Raw genomic sequence first — 12,500 nt, 5'->3', positions numbered from 1 at the left:
ATATACACATATATGTAAAGTAGCCGAGATCGGTCTTGGATTGAATGTCTGTCCTCTTATCCTACTTATGAAAAAGCAAAAACGTAAATTAATATGCTTCAACTCAGTTTAGGTATTAAGCAGTCTTCTCAGATTCCTTTACTATCTCAAATCATTGTAAAGTATTCGCTTTATTTTTTACTGTTTTGCTCATATACTGTATTTATATGTTCCCCAAAAAATCTGTTTTGTAATTTTTATACTGTGAGGAAAAAGATTTTTTTTGTTAACGAATTTAGCCTCGTATTAAATCCTTATTCCTTTACAAAATTAAATTCTTGCAAAGTTTCACTTTTCGACTTACAGCTTCTTTCACATTCTATTTACAATGTTTGGGCCCTATCTCATTTAGCATCATTGTTTATGTTATTATTGTTTTTTCCCCACAGAAATCCATATATGCCAACTGTCAGTTTTTTTTTTCTTTTAACAGAAAATCATCTTTTCATTAACAACTTTTTTTTTTGGAGAATTGACGTTAGTAAATCTATTTACTTCATTTTTTAAAAAGAAATTAACATATCAAATGTACCCTTCCCTCTGCTGTCTCTTTCCTCACTGCCATAAAGCTCTCCGTAATGACCTTTGGACGTTTCCAAAGCTGGGTCATAAAGTTCAGGATTTCGGAATTCACTCCGAATCGTAAACCTGCAGATTAGAGAGAGAGATAAAGGTGAGCTGTTTCCTCCTCTGAACTCGGGAGGCGATTTATGGAGATCCCCGCACAAACAAAGTCATCGTCTTCGAACACACGACGCCGAGAAGCAGACGGGTTTGAGTCAGTCTCTAAATCGTTGTGCGTTTGGAGATGATGAGATGTTGATGCTCAATCTTCATTCGGCATACTTGTATTTAGCGGTTTTTATGTGGCTCTGTGTTTTTTTTTTTTTATTTAATTGTGGTTTATTTTTCGTTACCTTTAGAAGAAAAATGGCATTGTTTGAAACCTGAACTCTCTCTCTCTCTCTCTCTCTCTTCTCTATATATATATATATATATATATATATATATATATATATATATATATATATATATATATATATTACATATATAAATATACATATTATATTATATATATATATATATATATATATATATATATATATATATATATATATATTATATATATATTACATACATTATACATTATATATATATATATATATATATATATATATATATATATATATATATATATATATATATATATATATATTATATATATAAATATACATACATTTTTATATATATATATATTACATATATAAATATTCATACATTTTATATATATATATATATATATATATACACACACACACACACACACACACACACACACACACACACATACACACACACACACACACTTACATGAATTGGGCATGTGGAAAGAATAGAGGACGATAGAATAATGAAAAGAATGAATAATTCGTAAGTGGGTAGGTTAAGGAGGAGGGCCATTCCTAGGCAATACTGGATAGAGTGAACACCTTAAATATTAATAATAGTGGGTCCTGGATATAGGTAAGGATGAGAGTTAATATCCGGTAGGCGTGAGAGTATACGCGCAGAAGATGAGGGATTCATTCAGTTTATGTAGGGAGTCTGACGCACAGCTGATGAGCTTCTCGTGTAGGTATATGAAGTGACTAATCTTGTGGAAGTTTACTGCACGAGAGGTCATCCACTGTTCAACAGTTGTAAGTAGGAATGAATAAGAATAATAATAATTATAATAAAAATAATAAAGTGTTCATTACCCTAAGTAATTTCGTATTAATTTGATGGTTGATGGTGAGATGCGAGAAAAGTGTATCTGTGAATATGTGAGAAAAGGAAGGTGGTAAGAGCTCTGCAAGAGGTTTGGAACCAAAGAGTGTCAGTGAAAAAGATAAGATGTATTAGCAGCTTGGCAACCTCAGTGGGGTTTCCGTTAGTTCCCATCGTGGCTAATGCGTTTGTTTGCTTTCATGAAACTATAAATGTTGAATGGGTGTCCACGGGCATTTCATCCAGTCTTTTACAAGCGATGTGTTTATAACACTGTTGCCTTGTTTAGATCAAGAGAGGCTGCTGAAATATCAGTGGCCTACATCTTGATAAGAAGTTCATGATTGAGTTCGAACACGACAATCAACTTCGTGAGACATCTTAATTACCGGAAAAATTATGATTTTAATAGTATGGTTTTGTATATTTATAAAGATTAGCGTCTCAGAAGTTTTACGTCGTGATTTCACCTTATCATGTAGTTGGCAAAACTTCCATTGTGAAATTTTATTTGCATTACAGTATTTAAAAGATTCCTATCGTTCTTGATTTAACAAATATCAACCAATACTTGCTATACTTGAGTGATTAATATATGCCACCATTCCTTTTGCACATCCCACACAATTTAAGAGTATAATTAAGCGAATCAGTAGTAATTTATATATAAGATTGGTATGTAAATTGCCCAAAATGAAAAACTGGGAAATATGTCGGAACCACTAAATTATTTCGCAAAGCAAAAATAGATAACTGCTTCTGGATTGAACACTGTACAGTGATATCTTTGAAAAAAATAGATATATAATATATATATGTAAATATATATATATATATATATATATATATATATATATATATATATATATATATATATATGTGTGTGTGTGTGTGTGTGTGTGTGTATATATGTGTGTGTGTGTGTGTGTGTTTTAGGAGTACATGACCAGAAATGTAAAACGTCTTTCTCTTATGGTAATTTTAATATCATTTCCCGAAAGCCTAGTGACTTCCCTCTATCCATTTTGGAATCAGTGTCCATTAAACAGATTGTTTTTCCTCTTAACAGTTAGACCTTGGCCACTGTTTTGTATGCTGCTGGAGTCGATGGTTTCCCTCACGAAAATGAGCATTTTACCCAGTTTTTACCTCTCGCAGAGATAGGTAATGGTCTGACTTCTTTTTAGGTTTTCTTTTATAAAATTTTTCTGTTGTTTACTGTTATTGCGATTGCAATCTTGGTGAATTTCATGCTTACGTTATTTTACGCAGCCATTCCTGAAGGGTAGGGAAGGGGGAAGGGGGACACACACACAAGCAGAAAGGTAAAGAAATTAATATATATATATATATATATATATATATATATATATATATATATCAAGGAAATATATATATATATATATATATATGTGTGTGTATGTATATATTCATACATATATATATATATGCATATATATATATATATATATATATATATATATATATATATATATATATATATATATATATATATATATATATTATATATATACATTTTCTGACTCACATCGATCGAACCCAGGTCTTTCAATTGAAAGACAAGGGCGCTAATGACCTGACCACATAGGTCTTAAAGACCTGTGTCTGATCCCGATGTGAGTCAGAAATTAATTTCTGTCCTGAATACTAATATATGATTATAGATATATATATTTAATATATATATATATATATATATATATATATATATATATATATATATATATATATATATATATATATAGACACCAAGGGAATTATGTATAAAATGCCTCTTCCTTGCCCAGGATCTGAAACTCCTGTATCAAACCCCAAAGACAGGGTTGATCCTCATCCTTGGCTCGAGCAGGTGCATAGCAAATTATTCTCAGATTAAGTAGATTGGATATGTAAAGACACACACATTATATATATATGTATATATTTATATATTTATATTATATATATGTATGTGTATATATATATACTGTATATATATATATATATATATACTATATATATATGTATATATAGTATATATATATATATATATATATATATATATATATATATATTTATATTTGTATATATATATAATGGCCTTACATTGTACTGGCCCAAGCGTTCCTATTCCTTTCCGAAGCCTAACAGAGATCTTAGACGTAAAAACGGCTGGTCACATCACCTACACCGAAAAGCCATTTGAGCCTAAGTTAAGCCCCACAAATAGCTGGTTTAAGCCGGCGAAAGCGAATTAAATCCCCCTTTTACCTACTATTCCCTCCCCATAACGCCCCCTCTCCCTTTATAGTAACTGCCTCCCTCCCTCCTCAGCCTCTATTTCTCCCTCCTCCTCCCTCCCTCCCTCTCGGTGACCCCACTGTCCTCCCACCACCGCATCGTCAATGGCTGTTGATTTGAAGTGCATTTACTAAGTCTCTTGTTTATCATGATTTGGAATCAGAATTGCCGTCGTTTTAGCTCGGCTTTCCGAACTCCCATTGGCCGATCGCGAAGACCGTTTGACCTCGCTTCTGACCCGGGCGAGCATGTGACGCCTGGGAAACTCACTTGCAGCATTGTGTCGTGAGGTCCTGCAAGGCGTGTTTTTTTTTTTCTCTCTCTCTCTTTTTTATTGTATTCCTCATTTTCCTTCCTGGTTCCAGCCATGGAAGGAGGTAATATTTTTTTCTGGGACAAAAATTCACTTTGAATTTGTATTAACTTCGAATTTTGTAATGTGTTGTTTGAAAATCGCTCCGATATATGTTATTCAGAACAACAATGTTGTTCTAAGCGGTGAAATGTTATCCGAAAATAGCTTTGCATTATGAAGTGCTTGCAACATGGTGAATTTTGAGGTATTCCATTGAGTAACCATAGGTAAAATATTTTATCGGTAAGGAATTAATTAATTTTCTTAAGTTTAATCAGGATTTGTTCTACCGATGGTTCCGAACGTGGGGCGTACAATTTGATTTTAAAGGTGGGGGGGGCAGTTCGAGAATGTTTAAACCTAAAGTTAATGGCCTTTGAATAATAAGAATTATATATCACCACAGGGTGATTAGGTGGGTATGGCCAAATAAAAGGTTGGGAACCACTGCTTTAGAACCATAACCATTTCTTCCCTTTGGGTTTTTGGTACAACGTACAAAATGTGTTACTACTTGCAAGATTGACTTAAATACAAGAGTATTCCCCATTTGAAGAATGCCCAAGTGGTGCCCACACTTGTCTCAGTATCCTGTCAACGGATTCGTGGTGTTCTGTTCATGTTGGGCTAATTTGGCTCGCTATTGCCCAGTGATTAACTGTATTTCCGTATACCCTAACTTCATTATTATCATTTTGCATAACACTTTTTCGCAAAGCGATAGGGAAATAAAAAAAAACAATAAATTCGAAGGGGTTCACGTACCAGATTAAAAGATGTTGGCTGAAAATCTGCAACTCTTCCATTAATTTGTTGCCTGATTACTGTTGTTCCCAGGTGGGTCTCGTAATTCTTGAGATTACAGTGCTTGAGAGAGAGATAAGTCCGCAGATTGGTTTCATCCCTTCGGGTTGGGGGAGACACTGTCGAGGCCCCACACCCCCTATTTGGAGAGAGAGAGAGAGAGAGAGAGAGAGAGAGAGAGAGAGAGAGAGAGAGAGAGAGAGAGAGAGAGAGAGAGAGAGAGAAAGCGCCTGAAAACAAAAAAAGGTATACCCGGAGATTTCCGAACCTCTGAACTAGAAGTTGGTAACAGTTAAGTATGCACGAAGGTGTAAATTATCATCCCCATTCCCCGAAAGAAAAAAAAAAAGAGAAAAAGGATCAAGAGTACATCTGGCAATTTTTCGTGGGGATTTAAGATCCACTAAACATGACCTCTGGTTGCTCCAAGTATTGCACGAACACTTCTTACGTGCCTTTAATTATACCCGGATTAAAAAATGGATTTACAAATCGTGGCGATAATCAGCTCATTAAAGGAGGCCACGGGATGAAAGAGCAGGCGATGCGGTGGTCGCCCAGAGAGAGAGAGAGAGAGAGAGAGAGAGAGAGAGAGAGAGAGAGAGAGAGAACTTTAACGAATGTGCGTTTGAGATTTTATCATTGATTTATATAAATAAAGTAACAAACGATTGTGTGTGTGTGTATGTACACACGCGCACGCGCGGAAAGAAAGTTATAATTCAGGTGTTAGATTAGATCATAGACAATGTTTTCTGTTAGGCTTCTGTTGCCGAAGATCACCAGAGGGTACGGTACGTGAGGAGTAGTAGGTTTGTGAGGTTCAAAGCACACACTGGAAACAGAAAAATGGTATTTTTCAGCCCAAAATGCGATGGTCATGGTAATTGGTTCCGGCAAACACGAGACATTTTGGCTTCAAAGTCAGAATTCACCGATGGTCTGGTGTTTTTGGTTGTAAAGTACTAAATCTGGCTAATAGAACATTCAGGACAATATCATTATTCTTTGATGTACGTCATATCAATGTGCAAGAGAAAACAGGTAAAAAATGCGCTGAAGTTTCTTCGGCGCAATCGAGTTTTCTGTACAGCCGCTACTGAAAATAGATCCATCTTACGGTGGTCTCAGTATAATGCTGTGTGAACCGCGGCCCATGAAGCTTTAACCACGGCCCGGTGGTAACCTATCCTATATTGTTACCATAAGCACGATTATTGCTAACTTTAACTTTAAATAAAATAGGAATACTGAGGTTAGAGAGCTGCAATTTGATATGTTTGATAATTGGAGGGTGATGATCAACATACCAATTTGCAGCCTTCTAGCTCAATAGTTTTTGATCTGAGGGCGACAGAAAAAGCAAAGACGGACAGACAAAAGTTGGCACAATAGTTTTCTTTTACAGAAAACTCAAAAAGCTAATGTGTTAATAAGGTGTTTTCATACACTTGTTTTGTGAAAATTTGATCATTCTTTCTTTTAAATGTTTCATTATGGCATATTTTCTATTGTAAACCAACTTTTGTTTTCCCAGCTTGGTTTTGAATATAATATACATACATAGTGTAATATCCATACACAGTATAATATACACAGTATAGTGTTATCCATACATAGTATAATATCCATGCATAGTATATATATGCAAATGGTATATTATCCATACGTAATATTATATCAGTATATAGTATAATATCCATACATAGTATAGTATCCATACACAGTATAATATCCATACATATATATCATATCTATACATAGTATCATATACAAACAGTATATTATCCATAAGTAATATAATATCAGTACATAGCATAATATCTATATATAGTATAGTATCCGTACTTAGTATAATATCTATATACAGTTTAATACACCCACACAGTTATAGATATTCTAGAGTTTACTGAATATTCTAGTCTAGAGACTTAATATATAAATATATATATATATATATATATATATATATATATATATATATATATATATATATATGTATATATATATATATATATATATATATATAATGTAATGAGAAGCATTCCAAGTATTGGACTTTCCATGCAACAGGTTACTAATCACTTGTGGTTACTGGTATATATTATACAAGAACATGTGCCAAGTAACTCAAATTTAACCATGTAGGTGTAGCATTTTTTTTTCTCTCTCTCTCCATATATATATTTATTTATTTATTTATTTATATATATATTTATATATATATATATACATATACATACATACATACATACATACATATAAGTGAATTAAGTAAGGAAAAATATAATTGAAAAAGAATCGATTTTAGCTTCTCTCTGTCTTCTATGCATTATATATGATCCTTTACCAGCTGGGCTATCCTGAGAGAGAGAGAGAGAGAGAGAGAGAGAGAGAGAGAGAGAGAGAGAGAGAGAGAGAGAGAGAGAGAGCGATGTCTTCCCTAAACATCAAGAAAGGAATTCCGCTTAGCCACAGCAAGCACTTGAAGAGTCTATCTCCAGATCTTGTCCTAATTTCATTACGAAAAGAATTACCACAATTACTGTCACGATTACAACAGTAAACCTTTATCACTTATTAAAGGAAAAACGTAACATTTCTAATTAAGCTTCCATATTATCCCATGTGTATCCGTCTAACCACGTGGGTTTTTTTTGTATGTGATTGTGTGCGTGCAAGTGTATGTGCGTTGGCGCGCGTGTATAGACTACTGCGGCTCTTACACAGATATGGCCCGTTTTCTGTCAACAATAAACTAAAAACAAATCTTCTTTATTTGAATGAAGGAAATAAACTAGTTTCTTTTCTTACTTAAGACCTCTTTCAGCAAAGAATGAGACTTATTCATGTACAGCAGCGGCCTAGGACTTCGTAGAGGTCCGTGGCGCGGGTTCAAATCCGCAGCCGACTGGTCAGAGAAGGTGGACACTTTGCTATCCGTGTAGACACCCCGGGATTACGTATGTAATCAACGGATAGGTTTGCTGAAAGCATATGGGTGTTACAGACAATACACACATAAACAAGGCCACTCCAACATCTAAAAACATAACAGACATCTCACATGTCTCGAACTGTCGACCAAACCGCCCAGTTCTCCCGCTGCCGGGAGAAAGGAGCTGGGGATTGGTACGATGCGTCGACACACGTTACCGTGGTCTAAGCGATGTCAGGCAGGGCAGCTTGATCGAGGCTACGGCCCACACCAACGCCAAATCAAAGTCCATGGAAAAAGAAGGCATCGTGCTTACCCCATATAAAAATGGGAAAAAGCACATTAAAACGAAGAAGAAGAATTTATTCATAATCATTTCTTCGATTTTTAACAGCTGCAGGCAAACTTTTTATAGGGAAAAAGGCGTGTGTGTGTGAAACGTTAAAATACTCATACACACACACACATATATATATATATAAAAGCGTATGTGTGAAACGTTAAAATACACAATAACATAAAAAATACAGTATGTATATTATTAGTTATTACATATATGTGTATATATATATATATATATATATATATATATATATATATATATATATATATATATACAAAGATGTTAAAACCATATAAACTGGCATATATATTGGTTGTTATGAAAACTTAATAATTTGCCGTTATTCTCTGCATTATTTGAAAAAATGTAGAAATTTTTTATTGCTCTTTTAGTCCTAATATTTTTGGAGTAATAGAATCGAGGGAGTAAACGTTTATGTTAAAGTTACAAGTAATTAATTTTCCCCTGAAAGTTAGGAAATGAATTTGATGTATGTATTATTTCATTCGTCCCTAAAACCTATATTTTTCATGTACCCTTACCCCACCTTCCTAGATGTGATATTTTCTGATTGATAAAGCGTTCTTCATTTACTTTTGCATGCGTTGCCTGGTCGATTTGAAACTAAATGATGGAACATGGCAGAAGAGCTTATTGTGCATTCATCCGCAAAGTAACTTAGGCATGGTGCATGTAGAGCAGGGGTTCCCAACCTTTTTGCTCTGTACCCTTTGGTCATTTTTGTAGATTCCTGTGTACTCCTAAAAATTGAGGATGAAAAAGAAAAACAATGTAATTGATCTTATGATATAATTTTATTACGAAATCTGTTTGCGTAGACTGCATAAGAATATTAATTGTAATAGAGATATAAAAAAAAGTAACGACATTGTGCAATCTCAATGCAGATTACATCATGTATTGCTCAGTACTGGCAGTTCTCTCAGATCCAGTGTACCCCCTGGATTATATACCAATGTACCACTGGGGTTACATATACCCCAGGTTGGGAACCCCTGATGTAGAGGGTGGGACTCATGATTCGTGTAATTTTATGCGTACGCACATCATTCGTGTTCTAACTTTAAAGGTCCACTATGTTCTAATTAGTCGATTAGCTCATTGTGCATGTTTATTTTTACTCACAAGAGTGTTTCTGGCTATTTGTCTCTGATTAGTCAGTATAAAAAATTAAAACGAATAATAACACAACACACACACATATATACTGTATATATGTATATATATATATATATATATATATATATATATATATGTATGTATATGTCTGTACGTATATTATACTCGTATATATACAGTATGTGTGTGTGTAAGTGTAGGGCTGTAGCAACCTCACCCCAACCTTGCAGAAAGCGCAATCATCCATCAGTGGCCAGCACTGAGTTCACGTTTGCTAGATCCGCGGATTGATTCTGGCCCACCGCTGACTAGCCCACACAGTATAAACGGGTACCAGCGTCTGTAGTTAAAGATAAAGATATGGAGCAGCTATCTCACCTCGAAAAACCGTCTGATAGACCGAAAGTCTGTTGTTTTCTGGCCCCACTCCCTTTTGGTGTATGTACACACACACACATATATATATAAATTTAATGCCAAGAAGGAAAAAAGAAACAACGGAGTGGTTGCTAGGCTCTTGACACAACGTCTTTCTTTACTAGCTATTAAAGGAGCTTTTATGTATATGTATATATATATTATATATATATATATATATATATATATATATATATATATATATATATATATATATATATATATATATATATATATATATATATATACACACATACATAAGACAGTGTAGTTATAGACACACATATATATGGATATACAGTGTATATATGTATATATATTATATATATGTGTGTGTGTGTGCGTGCGTATGTGTATATAGATTTATTCATTCACATACACACACACACGGTTTTTCCTCATAAAAGGTTCGGCTGCAGCTGTGTTCTGAGAATGGTTTCCGCCGAAAGTAGTTTTTCCTCCGTTCAGATGCAAACCCCAGCACCTACATCTCTGTAGTTTCTGCCAAGGAAAGGGATCCCTCCCCCTCCTCTTCCCCCCCCCCCTCCCCTCTCCTTATCCCATTTGTAGCGTTGACGTCTCTGGTGGTTCTTTTCACTCGCACAAGAAACATCCCTCTCCCCCCCTTCCTTATCCTTCCCCCAGCTTGGAACGACACTTTCTGTACGCATATTTAAATGTCTTTATTACAGATTCCTGGAATCTTCTTTTTTCTCTTTTTGGAAGTTGTAAATCCTTCACGTAATTGCCAGTCAAATTGCTAAATGGCGCTGGCTGGCATTTCTTAGGTATGATATTATTATCTTGTAAAACACTTGACACTATTTTTCATCCCCAAATATCCTCCTGGAAGAGAGAATTTGCCTTTAATAGATGTTTTCATTCTCGCCTTATGCAGTTATGAGGTCATCATAATTTCCTGACTGGCAAACTTGAGGCGTTCGGAGAAATGGCTTTCATGTCTTGGTCACCCTCGGGTTGACAATGCCCGCAGGCTAACAGCAGAATCACTCCTCATTATGTACTCAATAGCATCCTTCGACCTGTTTCCTTTTTACTAGCCGGTAAGTCTTTTGTCATTCTTTTGTCATTCAAAAAAAAAGTAAAACTGGGGGTTGTGGGTCGGGGGGGGGGGCGGTTACCGTCCACTGGAATAGAAGACCATATTTCATTGTTTCATATTTTAACATTTGCCAAGCCAATAGCCTGGGGCATCACTGAACCCCTTTTATCTGCCCGGCGTCGATTTTGTCAGTCGCTTCGCACGTCCGTGTCGTTACGAATTTTTACATACCCTGGGTACAGGTAGAGCGGACGATGAGCCTCGCATTGCATTAAACCTTGAGTGGAGTCGATTTATTTATTTATTTTTTATTGTTCACTGAATCATATGAGCCTTTTGCCGTAAGATTTCACTATTATGATACTCTCCTAACTCATGATCTGTGATTATACCCTTATCTGAAGGCCCTGTGATAAGACATTTTTTTTTTTTTTTTGTAGTCCAGCATTGACTTGTATTATGATTAATCTTGAGCACAAGCAGTTTGATGTGTTTTCATCATCGTCTTGTTTGTTATTAGGCTTCAGTTTTCTCAGGGGTGTGAAAAGAAAGTTAGCTAGATATTGGTGAACTGGTATGGTTCGGATTTTCTGTCAGTGTTAATACCCCAGATATTTTGTGCCTAGAAGGTGACTTCAGGCCTATTCTTATTTAGATTAAGTACAGTATATGTCTCTGTTGGGATTGATAATCACTAGAAATTTTGCACGGTCACACGTACATGTATGTATGTATGTGTGTACGTATAGATCCTCCAAATCTTGTAGCCAGGACGCTTGCTTCACCAGTGATGCTTCCTGGGAAGTTTAGTTGTGTTAAATCCCTGGTTGCCGAGGGGAAAATGGCTAGCAACCTCATTTGTAAATATTTGCTGGAAACCCGATGTCTGACACCACACCACTACCTCTCAGAGCAAAAATGCATATTCTTAATATTGCTGATTATCATTTTTGTCATTTTATCTCGCGAATCTAGATTATGTGTATTGTATTGTCTCAGCCCGTTGGCTGGAGTGGGGTTGAGCTTCAGACTGTCACTGGATGGGCCGGAGTTCACCCCGCGGCCGGCTGATGAAGAGTTAGAGGAATTTATTTCTGGTGATAGAAATTCATTTCTCGCAATAATGTGTTCGGATTCCGCATAAGCTGCAGGTTCCGTTGATAAGTAACCACTGGTTTTAGCCACGTAAAATAAGTTCTATCCTTCAAATAGCCCTAGAGAGCTGTGTTAATCAGCTCAGTGGTCTGCAAAACCAAGGTATACTTAACTTTCTACTTGGCCACAAATACACATTAACATCGAACCTACTTTACCCCAGGAAAAAACTTGC

The sequence above is a fragment of the Macrobrachium rosenbergii genome, chromosome 25 (genome assembly GCF_040412425.1).
Source record: "Macrobrachium rosenbergii isolate ZJJX-2024 chromosome 25, ASM4041242v1, whole genome shotgun sequence".
Classification (NCBI taxonomy): domain Eukaryota; kingdom Metazoa; phylum Arthropoda; class Malacostraca; order Decapoda; family Palaemonidae; genus Macrobrachium; species Macrobrachium rosenbergii.
This window is presented reverse-complemented; position numbering follows the sequence as displayed.